The sequence below is a fragment of the Mus musculus genome, chromosome 15 (genome assembly GCF_000001635.26).
Source record: "Mus musculus strain C57BL/6J chromosome 15, GRCm38.p6 C57BL/6J".
Taxonomy (NCBI): domain Eukaryota; kingdom Metazoa; phylum Chordata; class Mammalia; order Rodentia; family Muridae; genus Mus; species Mus musculus.
Window position 1 is genome coordinate 75,644,350 of NC_000081.6, and position 11,744 is coordinate 75,656,093.

The 11,744-nt window shown below is 47.5% G+C and overlaps 1 non-coding gene across 1 annotated transcript, besides 1 other annotated feature; it reads left to right on the top strand.

Annotated features, from left to right (window-relative positions):
* Window positions 1-671: 671 nt before the first annotated feature.
* Window positions 672-3,088, top strand: 2810039B14Rik. The gene is made up of 2 exons (XR_003951643.1): window positions 672-686; window positions 1,640-3,088. It is a non-coding gene; the product is annotated as an RIKEN cDNA 2810039B14 gene (transcript).
* Window positions 2,360-5,359: an enhancer, noted in NCBI's record as "VISTA enhancer mm1304". NCBI's record gives its function as "enhancer in: forebrain[4/7]" and the evidence as "EXISTENCE:transgenic organism evidence [ECO:0001131][PMID:17130149]".

An 11,744-nucleotide genomic window follows, 5' to 3' on the forward strand; every position in this document is an offset into this window, starting at 1 on the left:
GAGAAGACCCCACAAACATCATGACCAAGAAGCAAGTTGGGGAGGAAAGGGTTTATTCAGCTTACACTTCCACAGGGCTGCCTCTAAGATTGCAAGCTATTCTCCTACTTTAAAAGGCCCATGCATCCCACTCTTGTTTGTCTTCTTTTGGTTTTGGGGGGATAGGGCCTCAAAGCACCGTCTCCCTGCCTTAGCCCCCTGAGTCTCTGGGATTACCGTGTGTCACACCATTTGGGCTCATCCCGCACATTCTTTACCAGAGAAGACCCCAGTGTTCTGAAACCCGCCTGCAGTTCTTCCAGGACTTCTTGGAACCTTGGGCTCCCAAATGGGCCCATGCAGAATATCTAGGTCCCAGCAACCTGCAAAGCAAACCTTTTACACGGTCATTTCAGGCTCCTTTGGGAGTAGCAGAGGTGAAGAAAGCATAAGGAAAGGGCACCCAAGGGTCCCTATGCCAGGGGCCTACAAGAAAGGCTCCAAACCACAGCCCGGTCCACTCTGGCTAACCTACGAGCAGGAGGCCAGTCTCGGCTGTATGTGCTATATGGTCCTTCTAGGGTCTCTCTGCCCTTACAGGCACAGATCAAGAGCTGGGTCTGGCTTGTGATGCTAAGAATTGAAAAGATGGGGCCAAGGGGCAGCCGCAGGGCTGAGTGCAAAGAGTAAGGATGGGTGGAAAGGAGGCAAGACCACAGTCAGCCAGGGCATCAGCAAGCATGGGGCAGGCACAAGAGCTGTCTGGGCAGCCGGGCTTGTGCTTGCCTTACAGAATTGAAGGAGAATGAGTTCCTAAAGCCAGGACCTCGGGAGGGTTTACTTGATGAGCAAGACACCTCATCCATCTTTGGGGGCATAAGGGGATGCTGCACGGGTGAGGAATGTACTGTGTGTCAGGGTCTTCACCCCAGAGCCTTGGAGTCTTACGTTCGGGAAGGAGGGAAAGGCAGGATGCTGCCCTCCGGAGAGTAGGGCATGAGCCTCAGTCCCTCCCTCCAGGCTCTCCCTGTTCCAGCTCTGAGGTGCCTTCCCAGACAGCAGACCCAGACCTCCAAGACATAGAGGAAGTGAAGATCACCAGAGACACCTGGCTTGGTGAGTGAGCAGTCTGTAGGCCTCAGGCAGCCTTGGGAGCCCCCAGCTGGATGCAATACAGCACTTCTCTGGATGTGCTAAGGGCCAGGCCATCCTTCCTGGGTCTCGGCTTGGGCCTAGCTTCAAGCCTAGCTACCGTTTTTTGTCTACTCATAGACGCTGGGTGGGCGGGGGGGGGGGGGGGGTTGACTGTGACTGTGACCCAGGCCATTGCCGGTCCCTACGGAGCTGTGAATGAGACCTCGTCCCATCCAAACCTGATCTCTTTGGCAGGGCAGGCCTTAGGCATTCTTGCCACCTGACTCTCGTGGGGTAAAATGAGTATCTTCGCAGCCATCTCAGCCTGAAGGACCACCTTCGAGAGTTCTCAAAGCTCCAGGTCCTTGCTAGCTCTTAATAGCAACCTGTACTTCCTTTTCCCAGCTAAGAGAGGTATCACAGGACTAGTTAACCACCACTGAGGCTCCTACAGGACAGGGACCTGGCTGCTCCTGGCACTCCTGGCACACACACACACACCCAGCCTCTCCACCCCTCTGAATAGTGCCCCATTCAGGCTTTCCCTGGGCTCAGCTCCCAGAGTGCCACAGTAGGGGTGAGACTGGGAACTACTCAGTCTTTTCAGACTGAGTGGGAGTGTGAGAAAACTCCAGCCTCTCTCAGCTCCTGCAGTCGTGGAGATGGGCTGGCCTCAGATGGAAGGGCACTGAGGGGCCTCCTGAAGAGCCTTCCCGGCATGTCTTAAGTGTGGAGACAGCGTTGGCCAGGAATGTACCTTGGAGCAGCCAGTAGGCTTGCCTCCAGGAGCCATGCCCTGCTCTCAGAAAAGAGACACTTGGCACATGGCATTCTTGCCCCAGGGAGCCCCAGGGACAGAGGGTAGCGCCAAGAAGACTGCTGAAGTAGGCAGTAGTTTGGGTAGAGACTGACAGCAGAGGGACCCACAGGGCATCAAGGCATACCGCTGTGAGGCCTGTGATAAGAGCTTCAAGTACAACTCTCTTCTACTACAGCGCCAGCGCATCCACACGGGAGAAGCCCTACGCCTGCCGCGAGTGCCGCAAGGGCTTCGGGAGCTGGTGGGGCTTCGTGCTGAACCTCCGCATCCACACAGGCGAGAAGCCTTATGAGTGGGGCCAGTGCGGCCAGGCCTTCAGCCAGAGCTCACACTTCACAGAGCACTTGCGCATACACAATGGTGAGAAGCCCTTCAAGTGTGGCGAATGTGGTCACGCCTTCAGCCAGAGCTCCAACCTGGTGCGCCACCAGCGGCTGCACACTAGGGAAAAGCCGTATGTCTGCAGCCAGTGTGGCAAGGCCTTCATCTGGGGCTCGGTGCTCATCGAACACCAGCTCATTCACACTGGCGAGAAGCCCTACAGGTGTGAAGACTGCGGCAAGGCCTTCCGAGGACAGTCGCACTTACGGACCCACGCGGGTGAGAAGCCTGCGACACCTGTGGCAAAGCTTCTGGCCAGAGCTATCAGCTCACCCAGCACCAGAGGGTGCACTACCACGAGTAGCGCTCACCTCGATAAACTTTGGGTAAACCTGCTCCTACCGAGTGAGATGGGTATGCTTTCTAGGGACACGGCAGGGCATGTCCTGTGTCCAGGTGTAATGGCCAAAGAAATTCCATTTCCTGGTAGGTATTCATTCAGCTTGGAACCCACTAGCCACTTCTCTCTGACTCCCGCTCCTGGAAGAGCCCAGTGACTCTGACTCAGTCACTCCCACTCAGAAGTGTACAGCCAGGACCATCTACTTGTTATGACTTCTTTGGCTTCTGTAACTTGCTTATGCAGATATTCAAGGCCTATTTTGAGGCCGCCCCTGACTACCTAACCTTGGCAGAGCAGCACAGCTCCTGGCTTGCTTGTGCAGACACCCAGTGTAGGTTTTCCCATTACAAATCCTGCCCTCACCCCTTTGCACAGCAGTCTTAGAGACTGGTGTCCTTCTAGTGGTTTCAATAAATTTAACTAACTATAATCTGGATGGAGTCTGTGGTCTTTTCCTGGGATTCTTGAACTCTATAACATTTGGGGGGGGCTTGTCCAGGATCCCTGGGAGCCCCCATACATAGGGTCAGGGGGTTCAAGATAGGTCCTAAGCTGGGTGTGGCCTGTGAAAGCCTGATATCAAGGCTACTACAAATTAAAAGAGTCACCAGTCAGCGCCAGGCCCTAGATGGAGGCGAGCACATTGTGGCCTTGGAGGCCCTGTGGAACTCCAGATTGACCATTGCAGATTTGTAAGCAGAACAAAAGGAAACCTTCCTGGCCAACGCATATTTGAACCCCAGAGCAATTGGTTAGTTTTTCTGCAAGTCCCGACATCTGGGTAGATAAGGGGGAGATCAGACATGATCATACACCCAGTCTCCAGGGACAGAGTGGGGGACAACCTGCTGTCCTCCAGTTCTGGCATATGAGTGAAGATAGTCAGCTCATGTCTCTTTTTGTCTGGTCTCGACGGACTGTGTAGACGGTTTTTTGGTTTGGTAGCCCTGTGTTTTCCGGTATGCTGCTGAGTTTTGCTGCAGCGTGGGAAACCAAACCTTACAGATGCTGCCCCTCACCGCAGTCCCCAGCTCATCCCTGGAGTTTCAAACCAAACCTTACAGATGCTGCCCCTCGCCCTGTTCCCCAGCTCCCTTCAGGAGCTCGCTCTGCCTCTCTTGTTCACTTCCTCCTGCAGCTTAATCGGCCTATAACCATGGCTAACTACTTGCCTCTCCTCCTCTAGTCCTAAGAGCTCCCTGCTCTGTCTCTGTCTCTCACTGGCTCGCTGGAGCCTGTTTAAGTTCCACAGGTACATCAGGCACCTCCTGTTTACACTCCTTTTCTCTAACTCTGCTTCTGAAGGTTATCTTTTCTCTTGCTTGTTTTCTCTCTTAGCTGGCTCCTATCTCTGCCCATGGAGGTCTGGCTACTGCCGCCCCACCCCACCCCTGCTAAGCCCCACCCCGACTCCCTTGCCCAGCACAGCCCTTACAGGCACCATAAGCCCTCTATTCTTCCACCAGATGCTTGCTGTGCCTGTGGCTCAGACCCGGAAAGTCTTATCTCTAAGCCTTCTTTGTTCTCTGCTTGCTCTGGTCACCAGATTTTAGTTTCACAGGGATTCAGGGGTCTTTTGGGCATGGATGACATTGAAATCTTCTATGCTGTCCTACTTTATTAAAAGCTGGCTCTGGGGTTGGATTTACGGCCCCCTCTCTTGCCCCAAGCATGGTCTTTTAAAAGTTTTCCCCAGAATCTCTGTCTTGGGTCAGACAGGCCTCCTGCCTCTGTCAGCAAAAGGAAAAAACCAAACAGCCCAGGAAAAGACACCAGGTGCTTTAAAACAGCTAAAAAGTAGACTCTCCAGTGGGAGTTACAGCTGCTTACCGCTTCTCCTTTCCTCGGCTTTCCTTAGCTCTCTCAGACTTTTGTCAAAATGCAAACGTATCTCAAGACTTGTAAGACTATTATATAGACTTTCTGTGCCTTATGATATGTAAGCTTATTGGATATGGTTAAAAATCTGAGAACACAAAAGCAACTTGATGCCAACACTTTCTGAGTTCCCACGGGTGTCGTTTTTATAGTTCTCTGTTTAGTGGCCTCTAGGTTACAGATATGTACACTATACTGCAACCTGATGACCTTATAAGGAAAAAAAATTATCTGTGAAGCTTTTCAGGTTGTCTGCCTCCATCTGCAGACACACAAACTGGTTATAAAGTAAAATAAAAACCCTTTATCTAAAATCTCTCATTAATAACTCCAGATATACTTGCTTAAAATAATCAGAGCTGGGCTCCTTAAAAGTTAATAGTCTGTGGCTGGAGAGCTGGCTCAGTGGTTAAGAGCACCAGCTGCTCTTCCAGAGGACCTGAGTTCAATTTCCAGCACCCACATGGCAGCTCACAACTGTCTGTAACTCCAGTTCCAGGGATCTGACAACCTCACACAGACATAAATGCAGTCAAAACACCAGTACACATAAGTTGAAAATAAAAAAATCTCTTTTAAAAAGTTAAAATTCCTTCCAAAAGGCAGAGGTAGACAAGGTCATTAGATCCTCACTTGAGTAACCTTAGCTCCGCCCAGCTAGTTGTATGCCATTAGCCCCTAAATTTCACGAGGCCTCAAGGTTTTTGGGAAAACTAGGGTATGCAGGCTAAAAACTAAGAATAAAGAGCCCACCTATGCAGCAGCTGGAAAGCTGTTAGATATACTGAGTACAGGCTTCAAATGTTGTCCAACACCCCTCTAAGAAAAACTTCTTACAACAAATTGTATATTTATTTGTTACTGTATGTCTCTAGTTATTTAAATTTTTTTATAAAAAATATATAACAATTAGGCCCGCTAAATGTAATTACAGATGTCTAGCTCTGACTTCTTCCCCTTTTCTTAGTTCTTGTTAGCAAAAAAGAAAAAAAGAAAGAAGTCCTGCATTCACAGTGATGGCTATTCAGAGCTCTTGGTAAGCTGTAAACTTTCTTTCTCTCAGGATCTGTAAGACCTTTGGGGCGAGGGGGGAGGGGGAGGGCATGTAAAATTCCAAGTCAAAAATTACTTAATGATTAAGACTTTCAACTTTTTAAGGTTATAAATGTCTACTCAGGTTAAGAGAAATTTAGAGATACGTGTCTAGCCTCCTGGTCTTTGGTAACTTTGTTAAACTAATATTTGGATAAATTGAGTCATACAAAAAACTGTGATATAAAAAGATGAAAGAAAGAGAGAGAGAGAGAAAGAGAGAAAGAAAGAAAGAAAGAAAGAAAGAAAGAAAGAAAGAAAGAAGGAAAGAAAAGTAAGGCTTCCAATCTCTCTGTGGACTGTATTTAAAGTTTTATTTTGATTCTAAAAGATTTTCAGCTAAATCTTCAATTCAAAATTTTAAGGATAAAACTATATAAAATCTTGTAAAAGCTGTTAAAGTACTATAAACTACTTTAACATACATGTTAAAGATAATTAACATGCAAATTAATAGATGCCTCATAAATAGTCAAGCTCTTTTTTTAAGATTTATTTATTTTATGTATATGAGTACACTGTAGCTGTACAGATGGTTGTGAACCTTCTTGTGGTTGCTGGGAATTGAACTCAGGACCTCTGCTTGCTCCGGCCCAAAGATTTATTTATTGTTATATGTAAGTACATTGTAGCTGTCGTCAGACACACCAGAAGAAGGCGTCAGATCTCATTACAGATGGTTGTGAGTCACCATGTGATTGCTGGGATTTGAAGTCAGGACCTTCGGAAGAGCGCTCAGTGCTCTTAACCACTGAGCCATCTCTCCAGCCTGATCAAGTTTTTTAATGTGCTCAAAACTGTATTTGTAGTCATGCTAAATGCAAATGTAATTCACTTAGAGACAAGTTTTATTTAACTTTCTGTATGTTTTCAAAGTTAAGTCTAAAGTAACTAAAAAGTAAGTGAAGTTGGTTTAAAATCAGATATATCAAATAGGCCAGATGCAGGGCTTCAAATTCCTAAGGTCTGCAAACACAGCATCTAAAATGTTTAATAAGAAAAAACTTCCCATAATAGACAAAAATGCCAGCTCCTAAAAACGGCCCTAAGGTCTCCTGGAAAGACTACGACGGGACACAGAGGACCCCGCCTGGATTATGATGATGCTAGCCACTGGAAAAACAATTGCTCCATGCATTGCCTATATCTGGAACCCTACTCGAACTGTGAACAAGCGGGACAACTAGAGAATTAACGCCCCTCTTTGCCTTGCCAAGGTAGGCCAATCTCTCATGTCCCTCCTCCACAGGAATGTATCTCAACCTTCTGGGCTCAGCAGCTGAAGGCTGACACTGCCCAATGTGGCAGCCAGAGTTAATGCTGCCCTGAGTGATGGCTGAAGACATCTGCCTCTGTTTGAAGCCTGCCCCTGACCTCTGCCTCTAAAGAAACCATCGAGAGCACCATGGAGGAGCCCAGGGTAACCATCCAGGTTGTGGGTAAGGCTGTCAGTTTAACTGATAGATGGGCCATTTGGATGATACTTCCTGCTCAATTTTAGCCTTATCCGATCTCTGATGATAGTGATAGCTAACTGTAACTTTATCAGTTTGACAAGAGCAAGCACGAAGATCACACTCCTTCCCCGACACACACACACATACACACACACACACACATACACACACACACAGCTGCAACTGCCTAGTCAGTCCATGTAAAAAATCAGGCCTTGGTTTTCTAGAGCTACCAAGTCTCCTGATAAAAAAGGGCAAAATTCACACTCACAAAACAGGTTTTTAATGTAACTTTTATTATTCCTTTATTTGTAAATTTTGCCCTTTTTTCCTTTTTTTGGGGGGGGGGACAGAAAGAGGCAGGGTCTTTTCCAGACAGGGTTCTCTGTGCAGCTCTGGCTGTCCAGGAATTCACTCGGTAGACCAGGCTGGTCTTGAACTCAGAGGTCCACCAGCCTCTGCAGGTGTGTGCCAGTACCACCCAGCACAACTTGCTTTTCAATGACTGCTCTCGGTACCAACCACCTATGGTTCATAGTAAATAACTAAATTAAAAAATATTTGGAGTTTATAAAAGTTGTGAGGGTCTAGGGACATTCAGGGTATATAAATGCACGTGTAAAGGTCTAAGGATGTGAAAGTTAAATAAATTGTGTGGCTCTAAGAAAACAATTTAAAATATATAACAAAATTTGTAAAGTTTCAGATTTCTTTCCTTCTTGCTATGTTGTTATTATTCTAAGACTTCAGACGTTCAGAGTTTTAACATGAATCGTGGAGTTCTCATAAGCTATTTTTTCTTTTTTAGAGATTTATTTATTTTATGTAGCTGTACAGATGGTTATGAGCCTTCTTGTGGTTGTTGGGAAATGAATTTAGGACCTATGCTCGCTCTGGTCAACCCCGCTTGCTCCAGCCCAAAGATTTTTTTATTATTATAAATAAGTACACTGGAGCTGTCTTCAGACACACCAGAAGAGGGCGTCAGATCTCATTATGGATGGCTGTGAGCCACCATGTGGTTGCTGGGATTTGAACTCAGGACCTTCAGAAGAACAGTCAGTGCTCTTAACCGCTGAGCCATCTCTGCAGCCCTCTGATAAGGTACTAATCTAGCTTTGGAAAAGCACTGATCACTGTTACACAGTGCTCCTCCTTGTGCTGAACACGTTGCTGACCAAACTATCCAGCCAGGGACAGAGGAAAGAGCATTCATGCTTTTAACCCAGACTCACTTTGGGGGTCCCCAAGCTTTTGCAATGGCTCAAAGACGTGGGTCAACTCCAGCTGTTTGCAGACACTGGTTAACTGCTTTTTCTATAATGAGGACTTCAGTGCAGATCACAAACAGTGGTGATGCCAATGTATCTAAAACTGTTAACTTTAAAAATCATTTCGTGTAAGCTTCAGGGAAGTTGCGACTTGGATCCACCTGTCAAACAGACTCCAGATAAGAACTCCTGACAGTCAATAGCCTAAGCTTCCCCACCTAAAGTCTCTATCTGTCCCAGCAGATCTCCAATCAACTACACCACAATGGCCGCAGTCCCTGACCTTGTTGAAATCTGACTCGTACCAGGAGCTTCTAACAAAATGTCCTACCAGCTTGAGTTCCACTGTAGGCCAGCATTCCGACCTACTCCTTTCAAACAGACCTGCACCTCACTAGCTCCACACAGTCCAGCAAAACCTGGGCAGCACACCAGAGACGCCCCGCCCACTCCCAGCCTTTGACCAGCTTTGTAGCCTTCATGAGCCCTGACCACAAAGTCCCAGTTTTTAACTGACACACAGTTATAGAAGAGAGTACTTTGTCCCTTATCATTAACTAAAGGCTGGAATGATAGGTCCAAAGGAAACTAGTTCCTCCCTACCAAAAGGAGGTCACTTCCCTTCTCTCTGGCAAAAGGGACCAACCAGTAGCTATCTAATCCATGATGCCTGTTAGATAGCAAAGCTCATGCTGTCCCCTAGGACACTTTAGTGCAGTAAAACCCGAACTAAGACAAAGTTCATAAACATTTGCAACACTTTAAAAATACTTGCTCAAATTGGAGAATTATAAAAGGGGTTACTCATCTGGGTGTGATGGCACGCCTTTAATCCCAGCACTTGGGAGGCAGAGGCAGGCAAATCTCTTGAGTTAGAGGCCAGCCTGTCTACACATTGAGTTTCCAGACAGCCAGGTTTACACAGAGAAAGCCCATCTCAAAAAAAAAACAAAAAACAAAAAACAAAAAAACAAAAAACCAACCCACCACTAAAACATAAAAAAAGGTTACTCCAGATAGGGGCTGAGGTCTAACCAAATGGCTTACTTCATGGCTACCAAATTTTACCTTGATGTTCATTTTCTCTGTCTCTTTGCTTTACACATCCTAATTCTCATTTGTAAATATCGATGTCATATACTACCGTTATCAGGAGCCCTAAGTTTAAATTCCCCCACCTCACTCTAATAGAGCCATTAGGGAATATGATGACTGGACCCCTCCATTTTATGCTAGGAATCTTGCATCTTGGTGCCCACTAGCCATTTGTCTCTCACTCCGGTCCCTGAAGGTAAGTTCCCAGTAACCGTGACTCAGTGACCCCTCCCCCCATCTGTGACCATCTACCATTATGACAGGACTGCCTGTTTTTTTGGCTTCTGAACCTGCTTGTGCCGAGTGGCACAGCTCCTGGCTTGTTCATGCAGACACTCAAGGTCTTCTTGTGGGTTCTGCCATTACAAACCCTTCCCTGGCTCTTGCTCTCTTGCCTTCTTCCTCCTGCTGTCCTCTCCCCCCTTCCCCCTCCCCCTCCCCCTCCACGTGCTCATGGCCGGCCTCAACTCCTCTACTCCCTCTCTCTCAGCCTTTCTCTGTCTCTACTACCCTCTCATCTCCCCTCCCCATGCCCTCAATAAGCTCTATTACATACTACAAAAAAAAAAAAATCCTCCCCTCACCCCTTCGCACAGCAGCCTCTAGTTTGGCTCTGACATGGTGGTCTTGCTAGCAGTTTCAATAAACTTAACTATACATTAAATTAAAGTCTTTTCTTAAGGGTCTTGAACTCCATAGCACAAGCTCCTGGCCTGAGAGTTCCTGGGGCTAAGCCCTGACACTAAGGAGTGGCCATGTTTGTCTACAGCCAGAATACCATGAAATGGAGATGGGGGGGGGGGTGCCTGGAGCAAATGAAGACAGGGTCAGCTTGCCCATAGGTGCCCACATTCTCCAAGCTGTGCCTGGAGGCCAGGTAGACTGTCCTTCATCCTGACATGGGAGCCTGCCGTGGTGTTCCCTCACATAACCGGTTCTGGCACTTTTAACCATAGCATGTTCTCCCCCATCAGCCCTCACGTCTTAGCTTTCTCATCTCCTTGCACCCCGCACTGAAGAGGCTGCAATATAATCGGGTTCTATATTTGCAGCATTTCAACCAAACTTCAACGTTCCAGCCAGTTAAACAGCCATGTGTAATTTCCATAAAGGTGGGCCTTTTTCCTTCCAGCTGATTAGACTGGCCTTGCCCAGCACTGAAACCTTCTGGCCGGAGCAGAGGGGTCCTGGGAAGCACCTACAGGCCATGGTGGGCTCAATGGTATAAATGCCCCTTGACAGCAGGCATGGCCACTGACCACCGAGAACAGGGTGGAGTTGGGCCAGGGAGTGCAGGACAGGGCTGCAAGGTTTCTGGAAGGCAATGGACAGCCTAGGGAGTTGGGGTGGTCAGCAGCTGCAAGGTAGGAGGTAGTCTCTGCCTGGCCCATGGTAGGTCTGGGGTCACCTAGTTTGAAGTCCTAGCTGGCGTCACTCAGGTTGTATATTTATGTGTGGTATTTGCTTTTTTTGGTGTGGGAGAATAGGTCTCTCCACATAGCTCTTGCTGTCCTCGAACTCACAGAGATCTGCTTGCCTCTGCCTCCTGAGAGCTGGGATTAAAGAATATGCCCAGTTGTTCTCCATTTTCTTTGAGGTACTCAAGTCCATCAAGGAGAACTGTTTATGAACTTTGTCTTAGTAAGGGTTTTACTGCAGTGAACAGACATAATGATCAAGGCCTCTCTTATAAGGACAGCATTTAATTGGGGCTGACTTACAGGTTCAGAGGTTCAGTCCAATATGATCAGGAGCATGGCAGCATCCAGGTAGACATGGTGCAGGAGGAGCTGAGAGTCCTACATCTTCATCTGAAGGCTCCTAGCAGAATACTGGCTTCCAGGCAACTAGGAAGAGGGTCTTAAAGCCCACAGCCACAGTGACATACCTACTCCAACAAGGCCACACCTCCTAATAGTGCCACTTCATGGGCCAAGCATATGCAAACTATAACAAACTTGAAGCAAACAAAACCAGAGTTCATAAACTCACTAACAGTTTGGCCAGTTTGGATGGTTCAGGCATGCATTCCAGGTGCAGGAAGCCAGGACAAAGAGGATCACTTAAGCTCAGGAGTTTGAAGTGAGCCTGAGTAGCAGAGACCATTCTCAAAAACCAGGAGTGCCGAGGGACTAAAAGGAACCCCTAAACACAGCTTCTTACTCACTTCCTTTTGCTCACTCTAGACTGCCTTTCTTCCTTCCTTTCTTCCTTTTTTGAAGCCAAGGTCTCGTTACACTGTCTCTGGCCTGTTTCTGGACTCAGGCAATTCTCCACCTCAGCCTCTTGACACA